The following is a 26,404-nucleotide window of genomic DNA, read 5'->3' on the forward strand; positions in this document are numbered from 1 at the left end:
AGGGTAACGTGGTTACCTAATGCTTTAAAATTTGAGGTGGGTTAGGTAACCATGCGGTTTTAAAAGCTATTTTTAAACTATAAACTGACCTCATTTAGCTTGGACAACTGCCTTTCCCATAAAGGAGAACATTAGTTTTAATTTTTTAAAGTATATTTTAAAAGATTCTAGGTTAGCAAAGGTCATTCAGAAGTCTTAAAGCCTCTTCTGGCATCCCTCTGAGTTTAGCAGGAGTCTTTCCACTTTTTTCAAACGTCAGTGGATGTTGAAAAAGAACAAGCAGCTGGGCTTCCATGGGAAGGCTTCATACACAGCATGGTACATTGCAGGCATATGCCTTTTTGCTATCAACCAGCCAACAAAGTTACAGAGCTGCCCTAACTTGGCACTTTTAGCTGTTCTTACTAGTCTCAGCTCAGCACCATGCTAAAGAAGCTGAAGGGCTTAGAGCATGAGCAGGAGCAAATTGCCGTCTGCACAAAATACGTTTTTTAGATACACCTACAAAAGATTGCCCCACATACACATTGTCAATGCCAAATCAATCTGTCACATTAGGACAGTATCCCAGCAAATGAGCTTATGCACTCTGGGAGTAGAGCAAGGGGAATTCCTGTGGAAAGGAATTGATTCAGATTCAGAAAAGAATTGCAAAAGAAATGTCGTAACCTGTTGAAGCAGACTAAGAATGGTACCAACACTACAGTTCTCCTTGGTATTATTTCACAGAAATGAATTATGTCTTGAGAAAAACACCTGTGTAACATATGTCCTAACTCTTATCTCACACGGTACAGAAATACCAGGTTCTTCACTGGAGAATCTCAGTATTGGCCCATGATCATGACTGGGGACAGACTTTTTAGTAGAGCCTGTAGCAATAGGACAAGGGGTAATGGTTTTAAACTAAAAGGGGGTAGATTCAGACTAGATATAAGGAAGACATTTTTTACAATGAGGGTGGTGAAACACTGGAACAGGTTGCCCAGAGAGGTGGTAGATGCCCCATCCTTGGAAACATTCAAGGTCAGGTTGGACAGGGCTCTGAGCAACCTGATCTGGTTGTAGGTGTCCCTGCCTACTGCAGGGGGGTTGGACTAGATGGCCTTTAAAGGTCCCTTCCAACCCAAACCATTCTGGGATTCTATGGTTCTATATGACTTGGCGTCACAACACACAGTGTTGTGGTGTTCATGCCTGGTTTTGGAAACAGCTGTTTTATTTTTGCTGCTTACCAATTTTGCCTGCAGGTTTTCCTCCATATGCACAAAGGTTCAGTGTTTGTATATAAGGCAGCGCAAGAGGATTTTTTTTTCCTTGTAGCCACTTGCACTGGAGATTAAAAGAAAAAGTCAGGAAAAGGTATGGTCTCAGAAAGAAAAAAAAAGCAGCTTGCTTTTGCGAAATTCAGATCTGGGAGAAAAATACAAGTGGACTGTTATCTTTTATAATTCAGGGAGTATGGTTATTTTGGTTTGGGTCATCAATACACAAAACCGAAGTATTTACTTTTTTTGAAATGAAAAATTTCACCCCTGAGAAAGCTCTAAGTTATCTTGAAAAAAGATAGCATACCTCTAAAATGGAGATATCCAGCAATTCTAAAGGAATCTCTATAAAAGTCATTGGAACAATTACCATTGATTCCCACTGAATTAGAGTCAGGTCTTAAGAAACACCAACTTTAGTTAGCTTAACTTATAAATATTCCCTTGATAGAAAGCTGTCATGTGGTGTTGAGTAAACAGTAAATAAAAGTTGCTAAAGGAAAAATGGCTTGAATGACAGTTGTGCTCTTGGTCTCCCAGCCTCCTAGACCAGGGACCTGGCCAAAGCACGCCATGGTTCCCTCTCAGCTAACGTGCCTGTGTTTCTCTCCCTGCAGTGAAAGACACAGTGGGAGCCTGATGAATGTGTATGTATGTCTCACTCTGATCGGAGGCTGTAACATAGCTGGGATGCACATCCAGGAGTTTGGGAGTATTCTGGGTGCTGAAGTTAAGGCATAGTTACTGTGATGTTTGGATACAGTAAACTAGCAAGTTAACTAAGTGGGTTTAGTATGGTTGTAGCCTTTTGAATTCTTTGGACTTTGTTGTTTAAACTAGAATTTCCTAGTATTTTTGCTATTAGCTATACTTTTAAGACACTCCCTAGGTCCTCCTCAGTTTTATTAGTGTGTCTCTACTGCTTATGCTAGTGGTTGTATTCTATTCTTAGAGGTGTTACTTTGTCAATATACACTGCCCCTTAAAATCACTCTGATTTATTGCCTACAGCATACATGTAATACCCATCTCTAGTAATTTGCAGATGATCTCTCGGAAATGCTGCCAAAATTCCAGGAAGGCTTCAGGATGGTCCCCCTTACTTGTTGGATATAGTGTTTAATGGCGAACTCATTTCATAAATGCTTGCCATGTTTTCTCAGCTGTGCACCTGCTTTGGAAAGAAATCTGAAGTGGAGCCCGATGTTGACTTCACAAGATAGAGCATGCTAACCCCAGGCGCAGTGTCTTGCTAGGCAAGCAGAGAGTCAGCAGCAGACATTCCAGTTACCGTGTTTTGTAGATGCCAGATCTTAAGCTTCAGCTCTCTAGCACTAAAGTGCAATGTGCCATGGATCTCATGCCAGAATTAAGGTTGCCTGTTCATAGTACAGACATGTCTTTCATGTTTGAAATTATGTCTAAGGAAGAACCAGAGATAAGACAGATATTGGCACGGGGAGAGAGGACAAGGGAATTTCTACATTTATTAGTCACGTTATTGAAGAAAGAAGAAAGATTTTATCAAGTCTGTCTTGCTGAAAGCAAGGCTCTGCGTTCACAAGATCTGCTGGTAACAGTGCATAACCGAGTCTGCTTTCATACATGTTAATGCTAGAAGGCTAACATCGCTTCCCTTACAATAAAGAGGAAGAAAGTTCTGTCCTCAAGGTGTTTGCTGCATGTATGCCTCTGTATGCATGACCAATAGGGGAGAATTAAGCTGGCATTTGTCCTAACCATTAATAAAATGTGAGTGGGGGGAACACAGCGCTCATCTAAACAGGGATGGGAGGAAAGCTATGTAATGCACACTCCGCTGGCCCAGCCGGACGAAAGGGCTGAAGTCCTCCTAACTACCCACTGCTTGGTAAATGTGTACCTGGTGATTAAAGTACTTATCAGGAATGAAATAAAGACTAATGATGTGAAAAGAACGACAGCATTCCTACTTATGGCAAGCCCTTTAATGAAAAAAACCCCAAACTTATTAACTAATGGGTTTTGCTGTTTTAGTGGTAAGAGGAGCATGGCCCCTTTAAAAGCCTTGGCCTCCTTTTCTAAATGTTGCTGAGCTGTGCCCCACCCCTGCATAAGCAACACCTGCATACCTGCAGGGTACTTTCTTCTTGATAGCTTGTATACCTTGATAATATATGTTGGTGGAGTGGTCTAGATTCGGGATGTTTAGCCATCCATTTTATTAATGTAAGGACATTGATCTAACATTTGCCAGAACTCCAGTGATGTAATAACTTCTAATAGTGCTTCTAATATCCTTTTTGCGGCATTTGTGTTCTTGGTAGCCGCTGGGCTGATAAGTTTTAAAAGGAAAAAAAGACACACACACCCTCCCAAGACACATTCAAATAACAAATGCTAGCAAGAAGAATACAAAACGATTCCAGATAGCCTGGCACTGTGGGAACTGTATGCAACAGTCTTTTCAGCAAACTGATAGTCTTTCAGAGCAGTTTCTCAGTGTTGACTGACTGCTTCTGACATATGTTAAGCTGAATTGGGGGTCTGTGCAATTGCTCTGGATACAGAAATGTGTAACATGTCCAGGAATCCTCAAAGTACAGATCCTATGGGGTCTGAGGAAGCCTGATGGATTTTAAGGAGGCGTGAGGCATTTGGGAGTGATACAATATTCAAGGCTTCCAGAAATCTTTCTTCACCAAGCTGTATATATGTATACCGTTCTAAGAAAGAATAGGTAACTTGCAGAAAAAAATGCAGAGGGTAATGTTTGTTGCCTCTTGACATGCATGCTGTTGAAGTTCTCCAAGGGACCAGACTGCTGCTCTCAGGAGCCGTGGGTTTACTAACAGGCTTAAGGCTACTTTCAGCCACTTCGGTTTCTCACCAGTAGTGTCAAAGGGGTGTGAGCGGAGCATTACTGCTGTACTCTGATGGTTATCTGCTTCTGGTAAGATCCACCAGAGTAGAGTGGGCATCCCCCAACAGGTATTTTGGGTCCGCCGGCACACTCAACACACAGGCAGTGTATTGATAGATTAAGGTCACGTTTTCATTGTTCAGTGGAGGAATAGGGAACTCAAAGCCATTGCATTTTCAGGTTTTTACACATGTAAAATGTAAATGGGGTAAATAAGATAATCCCTTGAAACAATTAATGAGATCTTCATTATGTGGGAAGGAGGGAGAGAGAGAACAAAATGTTAGGAGTGAGACCAGGGAGGTAAACACATGAAGGAGAAAAATAATCATAGAGCATAGGCACAATGTAAGGTGCAGAAAGAGGCAGGGGAGAAACAAATGTGGGGCTTACTGGGTTAGGACAGCAGGAGGCAGGGAGATGGCTGGCAGAGAAAAAATGAAGGGATGTGCATGCCTACCAGAAGGAGCTGCACATCTATCAGCTGGGGAGGAGCTGCTCTTCCCATGTTTCACAGGATCAAAGAGCAAGTGCAGTATTTTGGTGTATGTTTGTATAGTGTATAACACAATGCAATTCCAGTCCTGATTACTATTAAAAGATAGTGTAGACACAATCAAAAATTATCACATACAGGCCCCAGTAGGAAAGACAAGAGAAGGGCTTGGCAAGCCACTGGCTGACCTAGGCTGTCACTCCTTATTTTGTTCCCAGTTATTCATTGTAGAGCGAATTAGTGGCATATTGTAGAACTGAGGTCATTAAGACTTAGACCTCTTTGCATCTTCTCCAGCTAATTTTAAAACCAGCTAGAGTGTTATGGTACCTTTCCTTTTTGTAGACAATGCCACTGTATTCAACCCCCCCCCGCCCCTTTATTTTGGCATTTGCACATTGTCACTGCCATTCACTGCCATTAGTAGGGCTTCCTTTCAACAGAGAGCAATGGCTGAAGATTTCCCAGTGTAGACACGCTGCTGTTCTCTTTTCTGGACTATCGTCCTTGCCTGGAGTAGGTGGGAGCAGTACACAGATTCTGCCCCACACGCTTCATATCAAAAGGACCTCACTTGTGTGTAGACTGAGAACTGAGCTGCACTATAGAAAACTCCAAGGATGACAGACAGCTCTGGAAAATCAAATCAGCTTTAAAGAGAAACACACAGCATTTAGCTGGCTCTGCACTGATAACAAGCATTTACAATCACTAGATCATGACAACTGCACCATGCAGGGATAATTGTCTGTTATAAATGGTGCTGTAGTAAGGAGGAGACCAGTGATCTGTCTTTAACATGATTATACACCACAAATCAACAATAAGGCAGGCATTGCTTCTCTGATTCACTTTCGTCAAAGATGAATGACCATAAGGCAAAGAAAAACAAAAATCAAAACAAAGCACATAATATGTGGATGCTTTTCAGCCTAAAAAAAATCTAGAAATGAATTCTTTTGTAGACTGATACATCTGAGCAATACAATCAATAGAGAGAATGCACGGTTTATAAACTCATTTTGGCCTTAGTGTTCACCCTGCAGCATCCTGCACCACAGAGCATGTAGGAGGTGTTACGCTGTGAGGGAGATAGGAGAGCAGAGTCCTGACCACCTGCGATTACCAGAATCCTCACAAGCATGTTCCTCTTGAGCCAGTGGTGTCATTTCGGTGTCCTGACTAAATTTCAGTTTGATTAGTTACATTTTGACTACTTAATTTCCCAGGAAGCATAGTTGTCCATGTCTTCAATTATGTGGAGATAAAAATTTGCATGTTTTTTTGGAGCATGATAATTACATATAAAATTCTACACGCATACTGTGTTTTGCAGGCAAAGAAAAAAGATACAGGATTTGAACCAAGGAGCTTAAAATCAACATAAGGATGAAACCACATTAGAATAGCATCTGGGGAAATGAGTTGAGGAAGAGGTTGGTAAGTGGGAGTGTGAATGGATAGGAAATGTGAATGTAAAGAAAAAGGAACGTATCTGTAAAGTGATAGATGATATAATTTGCTTTATTTTGCATACGTCTTGCTAGAAAGTTCTCGTGATGTTTGCAGTCTTAAAGGAATTTAAATTTCTTGCTTTTGGTGCCCTAATATTGAAAAGCTTTAAAATCGTATTTTGCAGAGAGAGGGCTAGCAGGTTGTAGCAGGATCATAGAAACCAAACAAGCTCCCTTTCTCCATTTATGTTGCCTCTGAAAATGCCATGTCCACAAGCAAAGACACGAATGATTTATTTAATTAATCACAAGACATGACTGTAATTTTATTTCTCATCTGAAAAATGAGAAAAATGGTTCAGCAGTGCAGTGCCCCTTCTACATGACAGACCAGGGACCTCGTGGGTACCTCGGACATCTGGGAATCTAGCCTAAAATTGGGACAGTGCCTTAGCAGTTTTGTCAGCTGAATCCTAAATCCGAATCCTAAACTGTTTCTTACAGTATCTCTGTTTTCCCTAGAGTGTATCTCGTCTGAACACTGACCAAGCTTGACCTATTTTGTTCAAGATTTGATGAGATCACAGTGCAAGCCTGTCTAACTGCAGGCCATAAATTGTTGTACTCCTCCATCTGGTCGCTCTCTGACAACTGTATGCTTTGCTTAACCAGGGTGATACAGTCTACCAGTGCTGTCTTCTAGGTGCTGAAGGCCTTAGGCACATGATCAGCACCAAGCTGTAAGGTTCACGTACTGTGCGACCGGACTTTGCAGAAGCTGGACCAACTGTGCCGTGACTGTAAGGCCACTCCCAGGTTGCAGGTCTGCAGCTAGAGTGAGGCAGCATTGCCGTCTCTTGCTGTTTGCAGTTTTCTGGGGGCCTTCTGTGGTGATGTCCATACTGAACATTTGGTCCTTGTCTGTAAAGATGATACTTTTAGATATCCAGATAAAATGCTTTACACTGGAAACTACTTTATGCCTAATTGTCTGAAGAGGCAAATAGGTGCCTTAATTTTGCATTGGGTTGTGGTTTTTTTTTCCTCCCCCATTTTAAAGAGCCATTGACTATGGTATTTAGAAAACTGTTTTCCTAAGTTTTGGTAAGCCACGTAGTCTGTTCCCTTCTCTCTGACACCTCCAACAACAGCAGAATCTGGATATGCATAGCATGCTTTGGTCCTTTAAACTGTATTATTAGTGGACTGAGATCATCACTTGTAATTCATGTTGCCCAGTATTTCCTACATTGAGACAATATTGATTTTATGTGTTTAGAACTTCATCAAACATTAATTGTCCTCGGTGTGTGCTTCCGGCAGAATATGTGTAGAAAATGTCAGCGAAACAGTTCAAGTATTTCTGAAAACAAGATAAAGAATAACTAATTGATTTGCTGGGGCTGAAAATACTAGAGAACTTTTCTTTGAGAGGCTGTAGTGCTCCTGTCCACTCAGGAAGAGAGATGAAATTTAGCAGGGAAAGGAAAGATGAATTTTGTGTCAAGAGATGAGCTATGAGCTGTAAGCCAGCCTTAAGTTAAGTTAAGTCTCAGTTTTGCAACTAAATATTGCAAAAACAGTTTTCATAATGGCTAGCTGCAGCATGAACCTGGGGAGAAAACAAAATCACTCCCATTATTTGACCACTGTTTGTTCTGTTCACTGAGTGAGACGGGTCTTTAGGAAGGAACATATATGAGCATGTAAAGACAGGTACCAGGATGCACCCAAACTGAATACTTAACTAAGATTATACCAGCATTTTGATCAGTTGCAACTTTTACGTGTTTAACTTCTTTTTTTTTTTTTTTTTCCAATTTTTACTTATAGTGAGGATTTAGAGATGAAATTTGTGCAATAGTATATTAAGTGTAGAGGGATTGCTTTTAAAGCTGCTCAAACTTGTTTGTAAAAAAATTGTCTATTTTTGGTCAAGCAAGAAAACAGTGGAGTTTAAAATTGGTCTAAATGCTCTTGTCATGTGGGCAACCTTTTTCAACACTTTGTGTGACTGCCAGGATGTTTGAAACCTATCAGGTAATTTCCTCCTGAAAGTGCAAACAGAAACTTAATACAATGCATGTACATTTATTGTCAGGGCTATCTGTTATTGAGAGCTCACTAAGAACCCATTGCCTTGGGACAACTAATTAAATACTGATTTACTTACTCTCCAGAGTTCAGTTTCTTCCACACCTTGAGCAAAGGAAAACTCTGGAATTGGAGAATACAGGAAAGAAAAAAACATGGGAATGCAGGCATACCCGGTGCCCAGGTATTGGCTTCTTTAAGCCAGCTGAGCACAATTCTGTCTTTTAAAGAGTCAATTGATAATTTTTGTTGGGATCCTTGCGATTCTTTGGTCTCTGTTGGTTCATAAACAGCAGAAGGGCAACAGGTTTTTTGCTTTTTACCGTATAATGCAGTGTCCAACAGCTGCCTTTTCTAATAAACAGTGATCACACCAGCTCACTTAATTCCTCAGTCCTATCATGCCTTCTCCTAGCCGCCTTGTTATTCACCAGTGAGCCCGGCTCCTATGCTTAGTGTAGCTCTAAAACCATGTTTGCGGTTGTGCTCAAACTGAAAGTATTTTTCCTTGGTTAAAAGAAGGCTCACTAAGTCTACCACAGTTTCATAACCACTTTAAACAGGCTGAAGCCAACACCACTATCAAAAAGATAAGTTTTGCCCTTTCTCCCACCTCAGTCCTGCCCCTGCACAAGATCAGCACAAGGATTTGGACAACCACACAATGAACCAGATCAGGGAACTGATTCAAATTAAAAATGAGCTTGGCCCCTGAAACATTTGTATTCCCCAGCCAGATCAGTTCTCTAGGCCTGTTCAGTTCGCAGCTGCACCAACAACTGTGCCAGCAGAAAGGGGGTGGGTGACACGGGGTTAGGGATGAGCAGCCGCTGTGGAGGAGGAAGGGTGGGACTGTTTTACCACTGACTTATGCAGCCAAGGGTGACACTGAACCCGGGCAACGTGACTTAGACTTGCACCAGTGTAGAAAAAATGAAAAGAGCTTTCTAAATTACTCAAGATAAGTATCATTTATATGGCGAACAAAAATAAGACATGGTGCCTTTTTCTTTTATGTTTTTAATCATTATATAAAATGGGCTGAGTATTTTGTCACAAAATATCAACAAGACGTGGAAGTAAAGGGATGCGTTTAGATGCAACGTGTGTGATTTTGTTAGTCTTCCAATGGTGTAATACAGTTGTCTCCTCTTCGGGTATAAAGCAGATAGAGCCCTGTATCCAGACAATTACCATGGTTTGCCCAGCCTTCATCCATGGCTGCAATCCAGTCCTACCCCGAGGCCTCTTTAGCCGGTGGAGGCTAAAGCAACTGCCCGGCCATGGCACTCCCTACCCTGCCTGGCAAGCTGTGACACACGGCCGCTCGCTCGGCACCGGTCATTAGCGCGCTGGTTGTACAGCCAGTGCAACTGAGTGACCAAGCAGTAAGAGCGCAGGATTGCCAAACCACCTTTGATTTCTTTTCTCATAGAGTTATTAGCTTTAATTTTCTATCTGCCACCTGTCTGAATAAATTTTAATATATCATTCTCTGGTGGTTTTTGCAACAAGATGTAACTGGGACAAGGACTGTAAGAACTTGAAAACAGTAATTAAAATGGGAGATAATATTCATCTTAGCGGTGTCTTCCAAGAAACCAGTAATAGAGCTAGGTTATTCCAGTTATGTAAATCTTTTTAAGCTGAGCGACTGAAGAGAAATTTTATTTTAAAAGAACAAATAATGTTTGGTTACACGGAATCCATTATCTCTTGCTGAGGTGATAGCCAGGAGAAAGTGAAACTACCTTCAAAAGCTCCTACATGGATGCAGGCAAGATCCAAAGGGAGAATTTCCTTCTCTAGCAAGTACGATACTGGTGCAGTACGGTGGGCAGGAATACTGTGCTTCGTGACAGCACGTGATTAGCAGTCAGAACAGGGTGCAACCTCCCTTCTTTACCACCAATGTAATATTGCTGGAGCAAAGTCCTTACATCAGAGTCTATAGAGAAAACAACCAATAAAGGAGATAAGGGAGTGCCCTGCTTAGCACTTTGTTTCGGCACAAACCTTTTCGATTCATAACTTTTAATAAGCATCTTGGTAGCTTTAGCTAGGTACGTTAATCTTAGGAAAGTAATGAATTTTGTTCGGAATCCCATCATCTCAAGGGTGGAAAAGAGGAATGACTACTCAATCTGATCAAAGAGCTTTCTGGTATCTGCAGATAGATTTACAGCAGAAGCCTTATTTAATGTAACAGAGGGAAATACATGTAATAACCTTGTAAAATTATCAGTTCCACATTTATTCTATATAAATCCCAGTTAATCATGGTGGGCCAGTTTAGGAAGAACTTCTAAGCGTGAAATGGCTTCTTTGTTCTTTTGCATATGAGAGTGAGTCAGGAAACTAAGGCAGGTCCCAAGTAGACATTTGACTCTACAGAGAGAAACTCACGAAGGGTTCATCCTAGAAAATGGCCGGACACACCAAAGCAGGAGTATAGAGAGCCCTCATGTCACAACCTCTGTCTTCAAGGCCTTTCACAACTTAGTTCCTTCTTTGTTTGTGTGTAACCTACACAGTGCCAGCTCAAAGCTTCTCTTCAGTGGGGGAAAATTGAATCTTGGCACTCAAGGACAAGGAGAGATCAACTTCTGGCATAAAACAGCTTATTTTGGCTTCCACTGGGGGATGCAGAAATCACTTCTGTGAGGACGGCACCAGAACAGTCTCCCCAGGCACCAGCCTCCTTAAATAGCTCAAGGTACCACCACCCCGATAATCCTGCATCCCCACTGAAGTGCTGGTGATGGGTCTCTGCGCTCAGCCCCGCTCAGTCAGCCTTGGACGGGTGCTTGGGGCTGCTGAGGCTGCTGCACTTCTGCTGCTGGGGAGCAGGGGAGTTGGAAGGGAGAGAGGTGGAGGGGAAGGAGAGCAGCCCCAACAGCCCCTTTACCCAGCTGCTCGCAGCTGCCAGCAGAGCGCTTGGCAGCGCAGGTGGGCAGGAAAGAGGGTGGACACTGGGTGCTCTGTAATGGGGACAGGGTGTCAGGTGAGCAGCTCTGCTGCTGCTATCATTTTGCTGCCCCGTTCAGTCTGCCTCTGGAGGCCACAGTTCAGTCAGCCCATGCCACCGTACCACTTCTGCTGTGGTGCAGGACTGAAGTATTCGAACTAGCTCAAACCCAAGTGCCTTTCTCGACAGTGGAAATCAGCTATGAACTCCGTGCTACTGTGGCTAGACAGGTCCTTGTATCCACATGGGCTTGGAAAACCATACGCAGCTCTGCACAGTTATGATGACCTCCTAAAAATACTCCTTACCTTCTCCCACATGCTGTCTTCTGCCTGAGGCATCTTTCCCAAACAGATTTGTGTAGCTGCTAAACAGTCTGCGTATCCTATTTTAATAATGCTGAGGTGGGAGGCTTGTGTAATACCTCACCTATTCAAAGAAGAAGCAGACAAGCTGTGAAGGACAGGCGTTGATAAATTTTACCAGCCAGCCCAGGAAAGAAGGAAATAATGAAATCAAGTATCCTTAGAAAGCTATTATTCTTCTTGACAGAACTGCCTCTTCTCTCTGAAAATACTGTCGGTATTTTCCCACGCTAGGGCAACACTGTAATGGCTAAAAAGAAAATTACTCCAGTGATTTTAATGTAAATAATAAGTTATGTGTTTGATACAATTTAATTATCTGTGAAACTCTTACTTTCTGGCAGAAACCTGGTGTACATAAAGGTGAAGCAAACTTACTGAGTCTGGAGCTAAACTATCTCCAGAAGGCACTCTCTGTCCCTGGAACCTCTTGAATAAGCCAGATGAAGCCTGGCTGAGGTTAACAAGAAATAACTAAATCATAATCTGCATATAAACACTGATTTTAGAGGAAGATTGAAAGCGAATAGTTGTAGTGGAAGTATTATTAGTATTGTTTCTTAAATATTTGTTACATAATATTATAGTATAAAATATGCAGCAGCATGAGTATCTTTTAGCACTCTGCCTTCTGATAAGCTGTTTCTGAGACACAGATTTTAAAGGTGATTAGGCAGGTGCTTGGTGAGATGTGAAAAAGTGTCTGTGAGGTTAAAGTTTTCTTTGAGAATCCTATTATTAGAAGCTTATCTGCATAAGTGCCCCAACTCCATTAAAATTCAGGTTCACAGGCCTTATGACTGATGGTGTCATTGGATTGTACACCTACTCTGATGAAAAGTCAGGCTGTTTACAGAAGGGATGGTTCTTCTCTTTCTTCATTGCCCCAGCCTCATGGCCTGTTTTCCTTGCACCAGTCTGAATGGTCATGTAGTTGCAAAGAAAAAAGAGGAAAGAAAAAAAAAAGTTCTCTGTTGCCTCTTGAGATAGCACAGTTATTCAGTCCAATGCAGAGGAGGAGCACTGTTGTAGGAGTAGCATCCAGCTAGATACCCAGGTGCACATGCCCCTCTGCTCTCCTTCTTTTTCAGTTTCCTCATGTTATTCAGAAAAGGTAGGTAGATGCTAATGATGTTTAATCAGGGTCTATTAAAAGTAGCCAATGGAGTTAGAAGTGGTGAATGTACAAGTAAGACACTGCTGATACTACTCACACACAGAGTAATGGGTTTGGACAGTTAGCTATGAGTTGAACATCCTAAAGTGGGCGCAGACTTGGAGTTTTGACTCGGCTGTGTACCAAAACAGCCTGGCCAGGGAAGCCTCGTGGCAGATTTGACCATGGCACAGTGTTTCTGCTTGCCCTCTGGTCTTCTCATAAAACTCATGTGTCTGAAGCCAGTTCTAACCAGCTCTCTCCAGAACAACCGTTCTGGTTATTAAACATCAGCAAAAGGCCATACTAGGCTGTTTTATAGCCCTTTTTAGGTAAAGGAGCACATTAATGTGATCCTCCCCAAGCCTCAGTGTAAGTAGAAAATAATTTAATTCTCTCATGCCGAAGCGAACCAACCAGTCAACCCTAACAACAACAAAAGCAGTAAAAACGTGGTTCTAACAAGACACCTGACAAACTGCAGTGCTTCCCTAATTATCTTCTTGTCATATCTGTTTAGCGTGAATCATGCACTGAATAGATACTTGAGCAACAAGGATCCAGTGGATGGAGCTTGCCGCCCGCCCCAGTCCTGCCAAGTCAGCGTGCTGAGCAGAGCAGAGCAGAGCAGAGCAGAGCAGACCTCGGGCACACGTAAGGCCTTTTCCGTGTATTTCTCTGTGTGACTGGATCACTGAGACTCAGGTGATCTTGGGGCAGATACTGCTGCTGCATCCACCACTCTTGACCCAGAACACTTGGCCCTGATTTAAGTACTACCACAGTACGAAAAACAGTAGCAGTCTCATGTTTCTTGTATACCTTGCTTGCAAATATCTTCATTACATTGACAAAATTTAAAGACATTTTAGTTTGTCTTGAGATAAACCTTTGCCAGTTATATCTGCAGTCCAGTGCTGCACTGTATCTGTGCGTGATTGCACGTAAACAGAAAAGTTTACTTGCTAACTGTAGTTGCATACAGTACAACCACAAAATACAAGTTAAAGCTGATTACCAAAGTTCACTCATCTTGAATCATTTAAGGTTCAAAACTTAAGCAGTAAAATACTAATTTTATTCCAGGCGTCCCCCATCAATATTATGGCATCATTCTGTGTAGGAGTTCCTCACTACGCTTCTGTTGTAGCATGCTACCTAACAACGTGGTTGTTTGCAGTTTATGTAGTATTTACGCGACAAAGAAATGGATGAATTTTAGATTATGAAGTCAGAAAGAAGTGCTGATAACCTCACAGCCATAAACCTGGGTGTTTTTTCCTGCTGCTGCCATGCTCCTTCTGTGACCTCGGGCAAGCCATTCCAGTTCTGTGTCTTCAGACTTGTAATGCACCTGGGTGGGCAGGTGGGTAAGCCCAGGACTACTGTTCATCTGGTAAAACTCTCAGGGTCTTAACTTCTCTGGGCCTCAGTTTTGCTGGGTTTTAAAATGAGGTTAATACCATACCTAGAACTTCATATACACGTGAAGATTTGCTGGCATAAATATAGAGATGTCATTATGCCAGTATAGGTGTATCGTAATATTTCGCCATGTAGAAACATCTTGCGCTTGTTACTTCATATCTCCTTCCAGGAATGATGACTGAGTAAAAGCCAAAGTCTTTGTTAAAGAACCGGTTTCAGTTCAATCCTACTTGTGCTACGCGCATCTGAGTACTGTAAAGATTCCTGCAAACACAGTAGGCAAGAGAGACTTACCGTTCCTCAAGTGGGCTGCAAACGCTCAGCTAGATCCACTGCCGAGCAGACACTTGCAGACTCAAACAGAGTTCAAATTCATTTCAAGAGGGCCGTAGGGGTGAGACTTCATTACCCTGTATCCGATTGCACAAGAAGCCTCATGCACTTTAACAGGTTTACTTGCATAAACGAGGAGTAACTGCAACAGTGTGTATGGCCAGGATGAGGTCCGCGTGTGCAGCACCTGGGGATACAGAGTGGGCTGTTATTGGAAGGTAGTATAGCAATTACTTCGATATTAAGAACAGACTAAGTCAGGGAGCGAATTGCCTGTAAGCAAGCGGCAGGATGGCACCCGGTTCCATCGGAGCGTTACAAGAAGTAACTTTCCTTGCAAGTCTCGCAGCACTCGGAGCTTTCCTCACGCCCCAGCTGCCGGGGCCCCGCCGCCGCGCTCCCGCGGGGACAGAAGCGCCCTTGAAACCTCCGCCAGCCCCGAGGGCCGCCGAGCGGAGGCGGCCGAGGCTGGGCCCGAGGGGCTGAGACACCGGGACGAGGAGGAGGAGGAGGGAGGGAGGAATAAACCCACCCGAGCGCCTGGCCGCGCCCCCGCTGCGGGGCGGCCGTTTGCCGGCGGCGGTGGGCGCAGCGCTCCTAGCGGGGCCCGGCGGGGGCGGTAATTTGGAGAGGATCCCTTGCCGGGCCGGTGCGTGAGTGCGTGTGTCCGTCCGTCCGTCCGTGTGTGTGTGTGTCTGTGCGTGTGCCGGCGCGCCGCGCGCTGGCAGCGGGGCGCGGGGCGGCTCCGCCCGCCTGACGCCAGCGAGGCCAGATCGATCCCGGCGCGGAGGCAGCGCGAGCGCGGGGCTGCCGCCGGCGGCGCGGAGCCCCCGCCCGCCCCGGCCCCCCCCCACCGCCCGGCAGCCGGTAACAACTTCGCGTCCCCTCGCCTCTCCCCGCTGCCCCCGGCGCTGCCCGCGCCGCCCCGCCGACCTCCTCCTCCTGCTCCCTCCTTCCCCCCCGCTGCCCCGGTGGTCCCCGGCTCCGGGGCCGGGCCGGGGGGAGCGGCTCCCCCGTGCCGCCAAGGGAGCGCAGCGCCGCTCCGCTCCGCTCCGCTCCTCCTCTCCTCCCCTCCCCGGCATGATGGCGTCCCTCCGGCGGCCCGGGGGAGACCCGGGGACGCTTCCCCGCCGGCCCGCTCCCGGCTCGAAGTTTGTGGGTAGGTGCCGCGTCGGGCCCGGCGGGAGGGAGAGCCCTTCCGCGCCGGGAAGCCGCCCTCCTCCTCGGCCGAGCCTCTGCCGGGGCTGCGCCGCAGCCGCCGCCCGGCCCCGGCCCCATTGTGCGCCCCGCGGGGGACGCGGCGGGCCCCGGCCGGCCGGGGCAAGTGCCCTCCTTTGTTTTTGCGGGGGGAAAGCCTTTCGCCTCCTGCCTCGGCCGACCCGTATCCCTCTCCGTTTACTGTTGGGTTTTACCCCCCCCTTCCTTTCTTTCCACAGCCCCCTTCCCCTCCTTTTTTTTTTTTTTTCTTTAATGACAAATCTGTGCTTAGAGGTCAAGGAAAGTTCACTTAATTTTTTTTTTCTCCTCGCTGCTAGAAGGTTTGGATGCATGAGATTTTCCTCTCCTCAATGTAGTTTCTTCATATACTCGGGCTCTACAGCCAAATAATCTTATCCTGCATATAGATCTTTAAAGCTTATTAAAATTTACTGGTGTGGAAATATTCAGTCATGCATTTGAAAGGATCCGGGCCAAATCCTGACTTTTTTTTTTTTAATAAACTGAAGTCAGTGGGAGTTCTGACTGAGGAAGGATTGCTGTGCTTGCTCTTTTGTTCGTAGATCAATCTGAAGAAGATATGTGGTCTGACCTTACAGTTTGCTTTTACGGTATCTGAATAATTAGAGCCTATTCCAAAAAAATAATTATTATTTTGGTGTATTTTAGGGAAGACTGATGCTCACTGCATGTAAAAAAGGTAACAGTTTTATTTGGGGAAGGAGGAGTATTTCTGGGTCCAGGTGGGGAGGAGTAGAAGTAGATGTGTATTTCAGATACAAGCAAATGGGAAAGATCATTGCCTGAAACATGTTAGTGTTTAATGGATGTCAGTGTTTAAAGATACAGCATCTTGAAACTAACATGCTTAGGAAGAAGCTGTATTTCAAACATGTCATAGCTGATAGTTCGAATCTCTTTTGCACACAGAGGTGAAGTCAGAAAGAGAAAACTTTGTTTAATCCCCCCCCCCCCCCAATAGTTATATGTGTTTTTAAGCGGCAAGAGTAAGACTAAAAACTGAAGCTAACCCAGCCCACAGAGACCACTTTTCTTTGCAGGCGTGTGTCTGTAATTCTGGCAGTCTTCGTGTGGCTGACTGTCTGCACCTTGTCCTGTCAAACAATAGGAGCAAATCATGTGAGGGAACCTGAGGTGCTAACGCTGACTTAATTTTTTTTCCTTTACTTGTCAGTAATTGCTCTGCTGAATTATGGGAGATGAGTTTGTAGTTGCCGCTTTTTGATACTTGTTTTATTTTCCCATTGAACCAGAGAGCAGTGCTATGAAGCTTTTTTAGAGGTTCTCATTGGATTTTAGTGCAAGTTTTGAGTGCTCGCTTCTTTACTGTGACTGGAAGAGCATCAGTATGAAAATGAAAGATATGTAGCCCTTTTTCAAGTTCTTGCTCTGGTCTTAGGGGTGAAATCTTGCAATTTACTTCAGATTGTACGTAGGCGCTTGAGAGAAATTTCCCTTGATTTGGGTGATCCAGAAGCCTTCCACAGCTACCGGAGAGGATCAGTTCAAGGCATGATCAGGTTACCCTGAGGGTAAGGATTTGTCCTTGCTTTGGTTTTGACCCCATCAACCATTGGATATGTAATCAAATACATTTTTTTTTCCTACTCTGTCCTGTTCAACTTGCCTTTTTGTGTACCCTTGAAGACATGATGATCCAATACATTTGAGAAAAGTGACTGAATAAACAGACGGAGATCTGTTTCTGTATAAATATTAACTATCAAATCAAATGTTTGAAAGCTGATGAGTTTAGTGTTTGCTTTTCCTCTGTAGTTTGAACACAAAGAGTTGAATGTAAAGAAAAGCAATACAAAGGTTAATAAAAGTGTTACTTGTGTTTCTGAATCCTGGGAAATTATTCAGACTAAATAATGAGTTTCGTTGCTTGGTATAAAGGTTTAAATTTAAAAAATGAAGGGGTTGTGAATTTTTTTAATTGAAGTATGAATGTACTGTGTATTATATGTAGCCAGTGTTCTGCTCTATGAAGCCCAAGTCGTGTGTGTAAAATAAAAGCTCATTTGAGTAGTCTTACAGCCTAATGGAGGCATCATCTCAGCTTTATAAATAATGTAAGTTGTGTATAATGTGGAGTCCCCAGAGACTGCAGAGAAAGCATCATTACCAGCCTTTTCAACCTGCTGGAGATCTTAAATTGATTTACAGCACTGAACTGGTGCAAAATGATACATCAGGATGACACGGGGTCAACCTGTAAAAGTCTATGATGTGAGCCCGTTAGTTCAGTCATCATAATTAAACCATATTATGAGGGCAGCAAAGCAAGTGCCTGTGACATGTCCCATTGTGCTTCAGATATGGCTGGTTTAAGAATCAAATAAAGAGAGCACCGTGTTTATTACTTAAGTTATGCAAAGAGTAGTTGAAATTAAAGCTTGTGGCCTTGTGAAGAATAAACGCCGAACCAATTTAGGTTGACTCTTAACCTCTTTCTTGCAGTCATTAGCAACTGAAATAGATGAAGGCATGTGCAGCTTGGAGGTGTGTGGGGGGGAAGTGGTTGTGAGTGAATGTCTCTGAATTTTGTATGTCCTTTCTCAAGCCTCAAAATCAGCTAGACTTTACCTGCGGACTGTACTATTGGATATGAAAGGGACAAGCAAGCAAGCTAATTGTTTGGGTTTTTTTTCCCTAGTATTTTTATCCTACTGACGTTTGTAACTGCCTGTTGAAATGTTCCTGCAGATCTGAGTTCTTGTATAAGACAGAGCATCTTAGTCATATCTTGAACTATATGACCAAACTTTTATTTTAGAACAGAGACTGTAATTTTGAATATGGGTTGGCATAGGTCACTCTTCTCAGTGAAGGCAACTGTGGCTTCGGATTCATGTTTCTGCTCTAAGTAGCTTAGAAAGTAGCATGCCACAGATGGTAAAACATTTATTATATACTAAACGTCTTGGGTCTTGCTTTTTCTGCTGATAAAATCACTATGAAGTGTTTTGGGAAAATCCTGCTAAAACTCCTTTTTCTTCTTTCTACTAGTCAGTGTGCTGCTTGGTGATTTGAGGGTTTTGCACATATTAGTGGTTAAACCAACTCTTCATAGCTGAATTGGTGTGAACTCTGCACTGCATCTCCTGAGCCTCTCCCAGCCAAGAATGAAACATCTCTTATTTTTAGTCACAAATGTAACTAAAAAAAAACTTTTGAGGGATACAAGAGAAGCAGAGAAAATAAATGTTCACTCGTGGTGAGAGATCCATTAGTCTGCAGGTTCAGTTGCATCTCAACAGGATGTGCTTTAGCTAAGGTGCTTTCTGAGTGGCAGATAAAAGAATTAAAGCTTGCTTTTGGGTGCAGCATCTTATAAAATGTGGATATGGAGCTCTCTTCTGCTGTGTCAATGCGGATTGAATACGTTATTGAAGAGAGCCATAAAATCTGTGAAAATGAAAAACAGATTTCACAAATTGCTTTATGGTTAATGCAGTGATTCTACTAATGTTTTGTTTTTGTTGTTGTGTTTTGTGTTTGTTGTTTGTTTGGTTGTTGTTTTTTTTTTTTTAAATTTCTGGCTTAGGTTTTGACGACAAACTCTCCCAGTTGTGCTTTCAGAGTGGGGAAAGTTTGGTTCTGCCCATAAAAACTTCATTTGTTTCCCTCTAGTAGCTGCAGACTTGTATTCTTCCACTGGCCTTTCTTCTGTGTATAGCAGTGTCTCAAAAAGTTTAATGCATACAAGTCTTAGTAAAGATGGTACGCAGTTCCTAGAAGTTAACTTTTGAAGTTTACTGAACAGAGAATTCAAGTTTAAAACATAAACACTGAATTGGCAAGCGTGGCTTGACATGCTGGTGACTTGAAGGCTTATCTACGCAGGCATCTTGCACTTCTGTAGCCATTTTGCTCAAGCTACGATGGCATCATAGAGGATTTTTGTGTTAGAACAGCAGGTTTTGCTTGGGATGGGAAGGAAGTTATTTTAAATTGATACTTTTTAATTGATAGAGTTGTATCCCTGCGGGCTGTTGTATAACTAATTCCATTAGAATGTCGCTATTCTTCAAGATTCAAAATAACCAGAGAAAATGTTAGATTGGGCCTTTTGTGAAGGGCTTTGCAGAGGGTGGATTCAGGGGTGAGGAGAAGGACACTCTTGGCTGCTAATAGCTGCCACAAAGATCCCTATCCTCCTCCTCGGACAAATGCTAATTTGCATTACAGAAGCTTTTCGGTTTTGTGTGTATTTGAGTGGGGGGCGTCTTTGTTTTTTAACAGGATAGAGAAGCCAAACATTTCATAAAGTAAACAGGCTAATTTCGAGGAATGTAAAGCATTTTCCAGAATGAACCCAGATCGTGCAGGATCTCTCCCTGCTTCAGTTTTATGCCTGCATGTGTTGACTTTGGAAGTGCCTCATAGTTGAACAGGAACAAAGATCGAGCACGCTGCTTCTAATTAGACTGTGTGAGGTCAAGTATTCAGTGCACGTAAGGCTGAACTCTGCTGAGTTGTGTAGATGGGTCCGTTTTTATTTTCTTTTTTATTTTGGGGAAGGAGGGAGGATGTGTATCAGGTACTGGGATTGCTATGGTGGACGTGTTGCGCAGCTGCGTGACCGCAGTGCTGCCCCCTGATAGTGGTACTGTCAGTATGTGACACAGCTGCTGGGTTGAGCTGTCATTAAATTACGAAGGGTTTTCTGCAAGTACGGATTCCTTTACTCAGTTGTACTCTTCTTGTGAGTGCTGTGTCTTGGGAGAGTCTGTAAAAGCTGAGTTTAGATCAAGAGTTGAAGCTTTTTTTTCCGCTCTAGACTCGCCAGTGCAGGAAACCTGACCAGTACAGCTATTCTGGACACTTGCACAATTCAGTCATTCTAACATAGCTCTGTAATTGCTCTGGACTATATGTCACTTTTATTTCAATATGGGGTATCCACCTGGGAGAGTGATATTAGAATAGATGTCACCAGTCTTTCTCATTTTGTTCTCCCCCCACCCTTTCCCTAGCATGCACAGGCGAAGTCTAGAGTACAGGGAGGAAAACAAATTATTTTTAAACATGCCTTTATACAAGTCATTATATTTAGGCACTGTTCAAAGCAGTATCATCCAAAGGCAACTATTATGTTGACTTGGCATGTAAGCAAATCATTAATGTGGTTCACCAGTGATTTCTGAAGCATTATTTCATATTTCTGTGCTTATAAAGGGAACGCTCTTCCCAACGTGGCAGCAGATGAGACTGTCTGAATAAGTCAGCATAGACAGTCTGAATTATAGCACTTAATGGTATTCAGAAGTATTTAACTTGCAAGTTTTTGTCATTAAAATCATTAAAATGCCAATCCACATCAAAGTGATCTATGGACTATCAATCCAATATTGGGTAACTTGGAAATAAGATACCTATTAAAATTTTTTTACCATGCTAAAGTGATTATAGACAGAATCGTGAGAGGTTTCACTGTCTCCTTGCTTCTGTTGCCAGCATGGGTGTAAGAATCACGTCTGCCTTCCAGCTTGGACTGATGAACCCTCTTTCAGTACTCACAACCATCCTTCAAGGGAAAACTGAAAATGTATCCTCTTAATACAGATTTTGTGCATGAATAGAAGTTGGATGTCAGGATTTACAGTGTTACAGAGTTTCTTCTACAGAGGTTGCAAGACTGATGTACATGTTTAAAAACTTGTCTAGGCAGATGAAAGCAAAAACCATGTGTGCACACAGAGCTAAAACTTGACACTTATGTAGCAGGTCAAAAAGTTTTCTATGAATTTAGAGGCTCCTTTCTGTTCAGATTGCTTGGGGCATGCAGTGACCATAGTTGATGATACTTTTGCTTGCTTTTCTTCCTCACTTTGTTCAATATTGGGAATTAGTATCTCATTCTTCTGTGTTTACATGAAAGACTGATTTACTGAGGATATTTTTCGTATAAATAATTTCAGATTTCTGATTTCAAGCATTTTAAGGCATTGACAATAATAGCAGCATCTTGTCTGGCATAGTGTGATGAAACCAGGGCATGAGGCTCTTAAAGATACCTTATTATTATGCTGGTATGTATGTAGGGTTATTCACACTTGATAGGTATGCTGTATGTGCATGTGCACATATGAATGCCTAAAATAACATTCACTGCCATTGAAAGTTAAATTATTTGGATCAGATAAAGGTAGACTAAACCTATATATAGTTGAGAAGAGTCTGTACATTTATCAAGCTGTGTGTACGTAATAACTATTTATATGTAAATACTTAAATGCTTAAAAGCATAAAATCAGTTTTGGTTAAAGATGAAGTAAATAACTGGAGAATCATGTTGCAACAAATTGTGGCTTCCACTTAAATGTGTTACTAAGGGTGATAGGAGGAGGAAACATCTGCTGTTTGGTCAGATGCTGTTAATGAGTTGCATATTTGACTTTATTCTACCAATATATTTCACCTTTGTATCTGTTAGGTTTCATTTGAATATTGATGTGGGAGGAATTAATCAAATGTCCTTGCTGTCTTACATGTATCTTACTAGTATGGACTTTCATTCAGCTGACATGTTGAGGAACAAAATATGTGACTTCTAACTAGCTGTATTTCCTGAGGCAGTGGAGAGAGGGCTCTCAAAAATTTTCTCCAAGACAAATTTGGAAGTGTGTGTGTGTGAGAGAGGGTAGAAGGTGATGTGGAACTGACATCTTCTGCTGTTTCACTTGATCGTTTAATTCTCCGTGGTGTCGCTGTAAATTATAAAGCTAAAGAATAGTAAAAGTGTATGGGTTGGGGTTTTTTTGCTGTTTGTTGGTTTTTAACACTTTGTCCTTCTTTTCTTTCTAGCCCTCCCAAGATGTTGCAAAACAAACTCTGCTAGTGTTTTGGTAGGACAAAAAAGTTGGCAGAACACCTTTGCTCACTGTTGGCCAGTTGTCTTTTTTTCAAGGGTTTCCGAGCTGTGTTGTATGAAACAAGAAAGTTACCTTCAAGTTAGGCCACTAGCACCTGCTTAGGAGTGTAGATTCTGCTCACAGGTCCTGAAAAGTTACTAAAACTGGATCATCAATAAAACACAGTGCTATTTGATGAAGGGTCTTTCTCTTGATATCTAAATGCTCGGTTGTGAAATTTGACATACTTTTACTACTGTTGTGGTTTCCTGACTGAAATCTACTGTGGGGAAGGCAGTTTTGTTTGGTTTTATTTTAACCTAGGGAGGACTTTCTTCAGGTTAGTACAACTACAGGCTGTCTGCTGATTTTTTTTTTTTTTTTTTTTTCTTCTCCTGTTGACCTTACTCCATGTATATTAAAATATTCCATCTTGCCTTTGCAAATAGGCTGGGAGACAAACAGTACATGAACATGACAAGGGTTAGTCATGGTTGCTTAAGGTATCTGGTGCTATAGTGATGAGCATGGTATGGGAACCTCTGTAGATTAGAATTTTTCAGTAGGTCACAAGCAGTGAAAAAAGGGGTGGAAAAGTGGCTTCTTACCAGGGCTGTATGTGAAGCAAGGTGACAGTGGTGAGGACTTGCATTTTAATGGAATAGAGCCATACATGAAGCCAAACTTCAAGGGTACAAGCACTGAAGGAAGGATGAGTGAGGCAACTCGGAAGACTTCTGGATGTTTTAAAAATGTCCTAGAAGTTATGTAAAATTTTGAGAGGGATTATTTCTCATGATATTTTTCTCTGCTTTGCCTTCTGCTCTCCCTGGTTTGTATTTGAAATTCTTAAAAGAAGTCCAGTAAGGTCACAAGCCATTGGAAATAGGACATGGTGACATGGTCAAAATCAGGGAAACAAAGTGATCTGATCTGAGATTTGCATCATAATTCATGAGAGTCTATTCTTTGTAGAATTCTGGACAAATCTTTTATCCTCTGTTGAAATGTATGATTTTTGATTAGTAGCACTGAATCCATTGAGTTTGACTTCCTGGTGAAAATACCATATTACTTTAAAAAGCATTTCTCCTATGCCTGTTTCTCTTCTGCCTATGCATGGCAAATAGAGCTCGGTCCCTACCTCTGTCTAATAGCACTTGATGTGAATTTGTATTTGTGCTGAAGCAAGCAGAGTTCTACCTGGTTTTCCTGAACCAATTGTTTTTCTGATGTGGACCAAATTCTTGTTTTCAAATGATTAGCAGGTGGTTATTTTGAGAACTTCACAGAATCACAGGATGGTTGAGATTGGAAGGGACCTCTGGAGGTCATCTGGTCCAACCCCCTGCTCAAGCATGGCACCTAGGGTGCCCAGGACGATGTCCAGATGGCTCCTTTTTTCCAGTTGTATGACAACAGCATTATTGTTTTGTCACAACAGTGATGAAAGTAGATTTGAAATTTACCTAGACCTTCTCATAGACCTGACAACATGTACATGATGGCTTCAGGGATTGCTAAATGCATAATGTGATTACACTGGTTTAATTTCAAATGTGTAGTCTTTTAGGAATCTCAAACACATCTAAAGTGTGTGCTTCCCTGCACAGGGAGGAACGAGGGAGATGAGGGAGGCAGAGACTCAACTTGTGTGGCTTTACTGAGGTCTCACTGTGAATCTCCAACGTTCAGGACCGGAGTTTCATCTCCCTTCACACAGTCTGTTGGTCTTTCCTTTTGTCGTCAGACACTTCTGCCTTGTTATCACTGAGGAGGTAGATGGATAAAACAGACGCTGGTTATGTCTTTGTCCCTGTTCTGCTAATTATCCGGTGAATGCAATGATGAACCATGCTATTTTGAAAAATGTGAATGTTGACTTTGCTGAATGTCTCGGAAAACTTGGCTTGCGTATAGGTTGCCATCTTGGCTATTACAGGTTCCTGTTTTGCATTTTTGCCTGCTGCTGGCTTTACAGTTGGGCACACTTAATAACAGGCCCTTTATTATCCATGCTAGGCTAGTGTCAGTGTTAAGTGCTTCCACTTGGATGTAGTAGCCAAAGGAAAAGCCTTTGTCTTTATTAACTTAAAAACTTAAGATAATGTAATTATAGTTTCTGTAATGTGTCGTATTAGATTTCATCTGGAAAATATTTTATAAATACTCTCAGCTTAAAACTGTGTAGTGTGTGGTGTTTGTGGACAGATGGATATGAAATCACTCTTCTTTTTTCTGAAGTTTGCTGTCTAGTTACCTAGAGCAGAAGACAGTGGTAGCAGAGGGGGGTTGAAGTGCTTGCTAGAGTGTTTGGTTATTCAGAACCAGCTAGGGCAGGGCTCATTGCTCTGGGGATGAGACAAGGTTTTGCAAATTGACTGAGGTACTCATGTCTGAGTGTGAGCTAATCTTTGTCCTGGATGTCATTTAAAATTAGGGGGGTGGCAGCTCCACGAGATGGAGAGAACTCTTAACAGTTTGGCTCCTCTCAACCGCAGCCACAGATTTCTTCACATATGCTGGCTGGGTGACTTTGGTGCTCATCCTGCTCTGAGCTGATCCAGCTGTTCTGCAAAACATTTTTTTTTTCTTTGTTGTTGTTTTTGCCAGGTTAGGAAGGTGAATTGGCTGACAGACTGTAAGCAGAGGGAAATTATGTTGGAGTACCAAAGCTGGAACAAGGGAGTAAAGGGAAACCTTTTCTCTCTGGGTGGGAGCAAGCCGTTAGAGCTGCTCATCTGCTTGCGGACCTGTGACCTTGCTGGCCCAAGGCAGCTGTTGGAGGTAGCCAGTTATAAACAAGTACTGTAGTACTCCCAGATGAAGACTTCCTTAATATGCTTGCCAAGGAAAGGTCTAATTTACAGAGTTTTTTCCCAGATACTTATGTTGGTGATTAGCATGGTGAGGTTAGACTGCCAACAGTTACGTCAGTCACAAAGCCCCAGTGTAGTTATATTGGCAGCAAAACGACAGTGATTAATGATACAGTGTGTTTTATGGGGGGTGAGGGAGGATGGATGGGGAGGAACACTTAAACAAGCTTTTCTGGTCAAGTGCTATTTTGCTAGTATAAACTGCAAGCTATATTAGAAATTGTTTTTCTAGTTTAATGCAACCGTACAAGCAGAGCACATCTAGTGCACCTTTTGTATGAGATAGTACAAATGTTTTTCCTCATGGGGAAAAGAATGTCCTCCAAGTTTAACTTCTTAGTAGTAGAAACTTTCTTTTCCTCTTTAGAGGAAGAAATAACTTGAAACAACTGGCAGACCAGATGCTGTTAGCAGCATTGTCAAGAAATCGGAGAAAAGCTAAGTATTAAATCCATTAAAAACTTCTGTAAAAGCAGGCTGGTGTTACCAGAAATCACTGCCAGTGAAGACAGTTAGGGCACCTGAAGCTGATACATGCTGTAAGCCAGTGCACTGTTTGTGGCTTTCCTGGGTTCTGCATCACTGCAGAACTCACTTTGAAATTTTTGGCTTTCAATCCACTTTTCTCAGAAGAAATTTAGAAAGCACTTGTTTTAATGGTGTATGGTAAATGTGTTTAAAACCCCTTACTTCTTCTTGTTAGTGCTAGCTATTTAACATCTTCAAATGTTGTGACTTTGTAATATATTTCTTAACTTAAAGGAATTAGACTATATACAAATTTAAAATACAAACTTTAGTTATTTTCCCTAGTGGCAGTGCTGGAGCAATGTTCTCGCTGAATTCCCTTGTAGCCTTCTGCTATGCCAAGGAACTATCCAGACCCTTGTGAACCTGACTGCAAGTCCTGGAAGTTCATCCTTACAGTCTGACTTTGCAATGTATTCGGGGCTCGGAGTCCT

The 26,404-nt window shown here is 42.5% G+C and overlaps 1 protein-coding gene across 1 annotated transcript in view; it reads left to right on the forward strand.

Moving 5' to 3' along the window:
• Nucleotides 1–15,046: 15,046 nt before the first annotated feature.
• SMAD1 (SMAD family member 1) overlaps nucleotides 15,047–26,404 on the forward strand; it is a 49,020-nt gene continuing 37,662 nt past the window's right edge. The window contains exon 1 of the mRNA XM_082316564.1: nucleotides 15,047–15,113. The gene's annotated coding sequence lies outside the window, so the exon portion shown is untranslated. The remainder of the gene's footprint in view (nucleotides 15,114–26,404) is intronic.

The sequence above is a fragment of the Platalea leucorodia genome (genome assembly GCF_965183815.1).
Source record: "Platalea leucorodia genome assembly, chromosome: 6".
Classification (NCBI taxonomy): Eukaryota; Metazoa; Chordata; class Aves; order Pelecaniformes; family Threskiornithidae; genus Platalea; species Platalea leucorodia.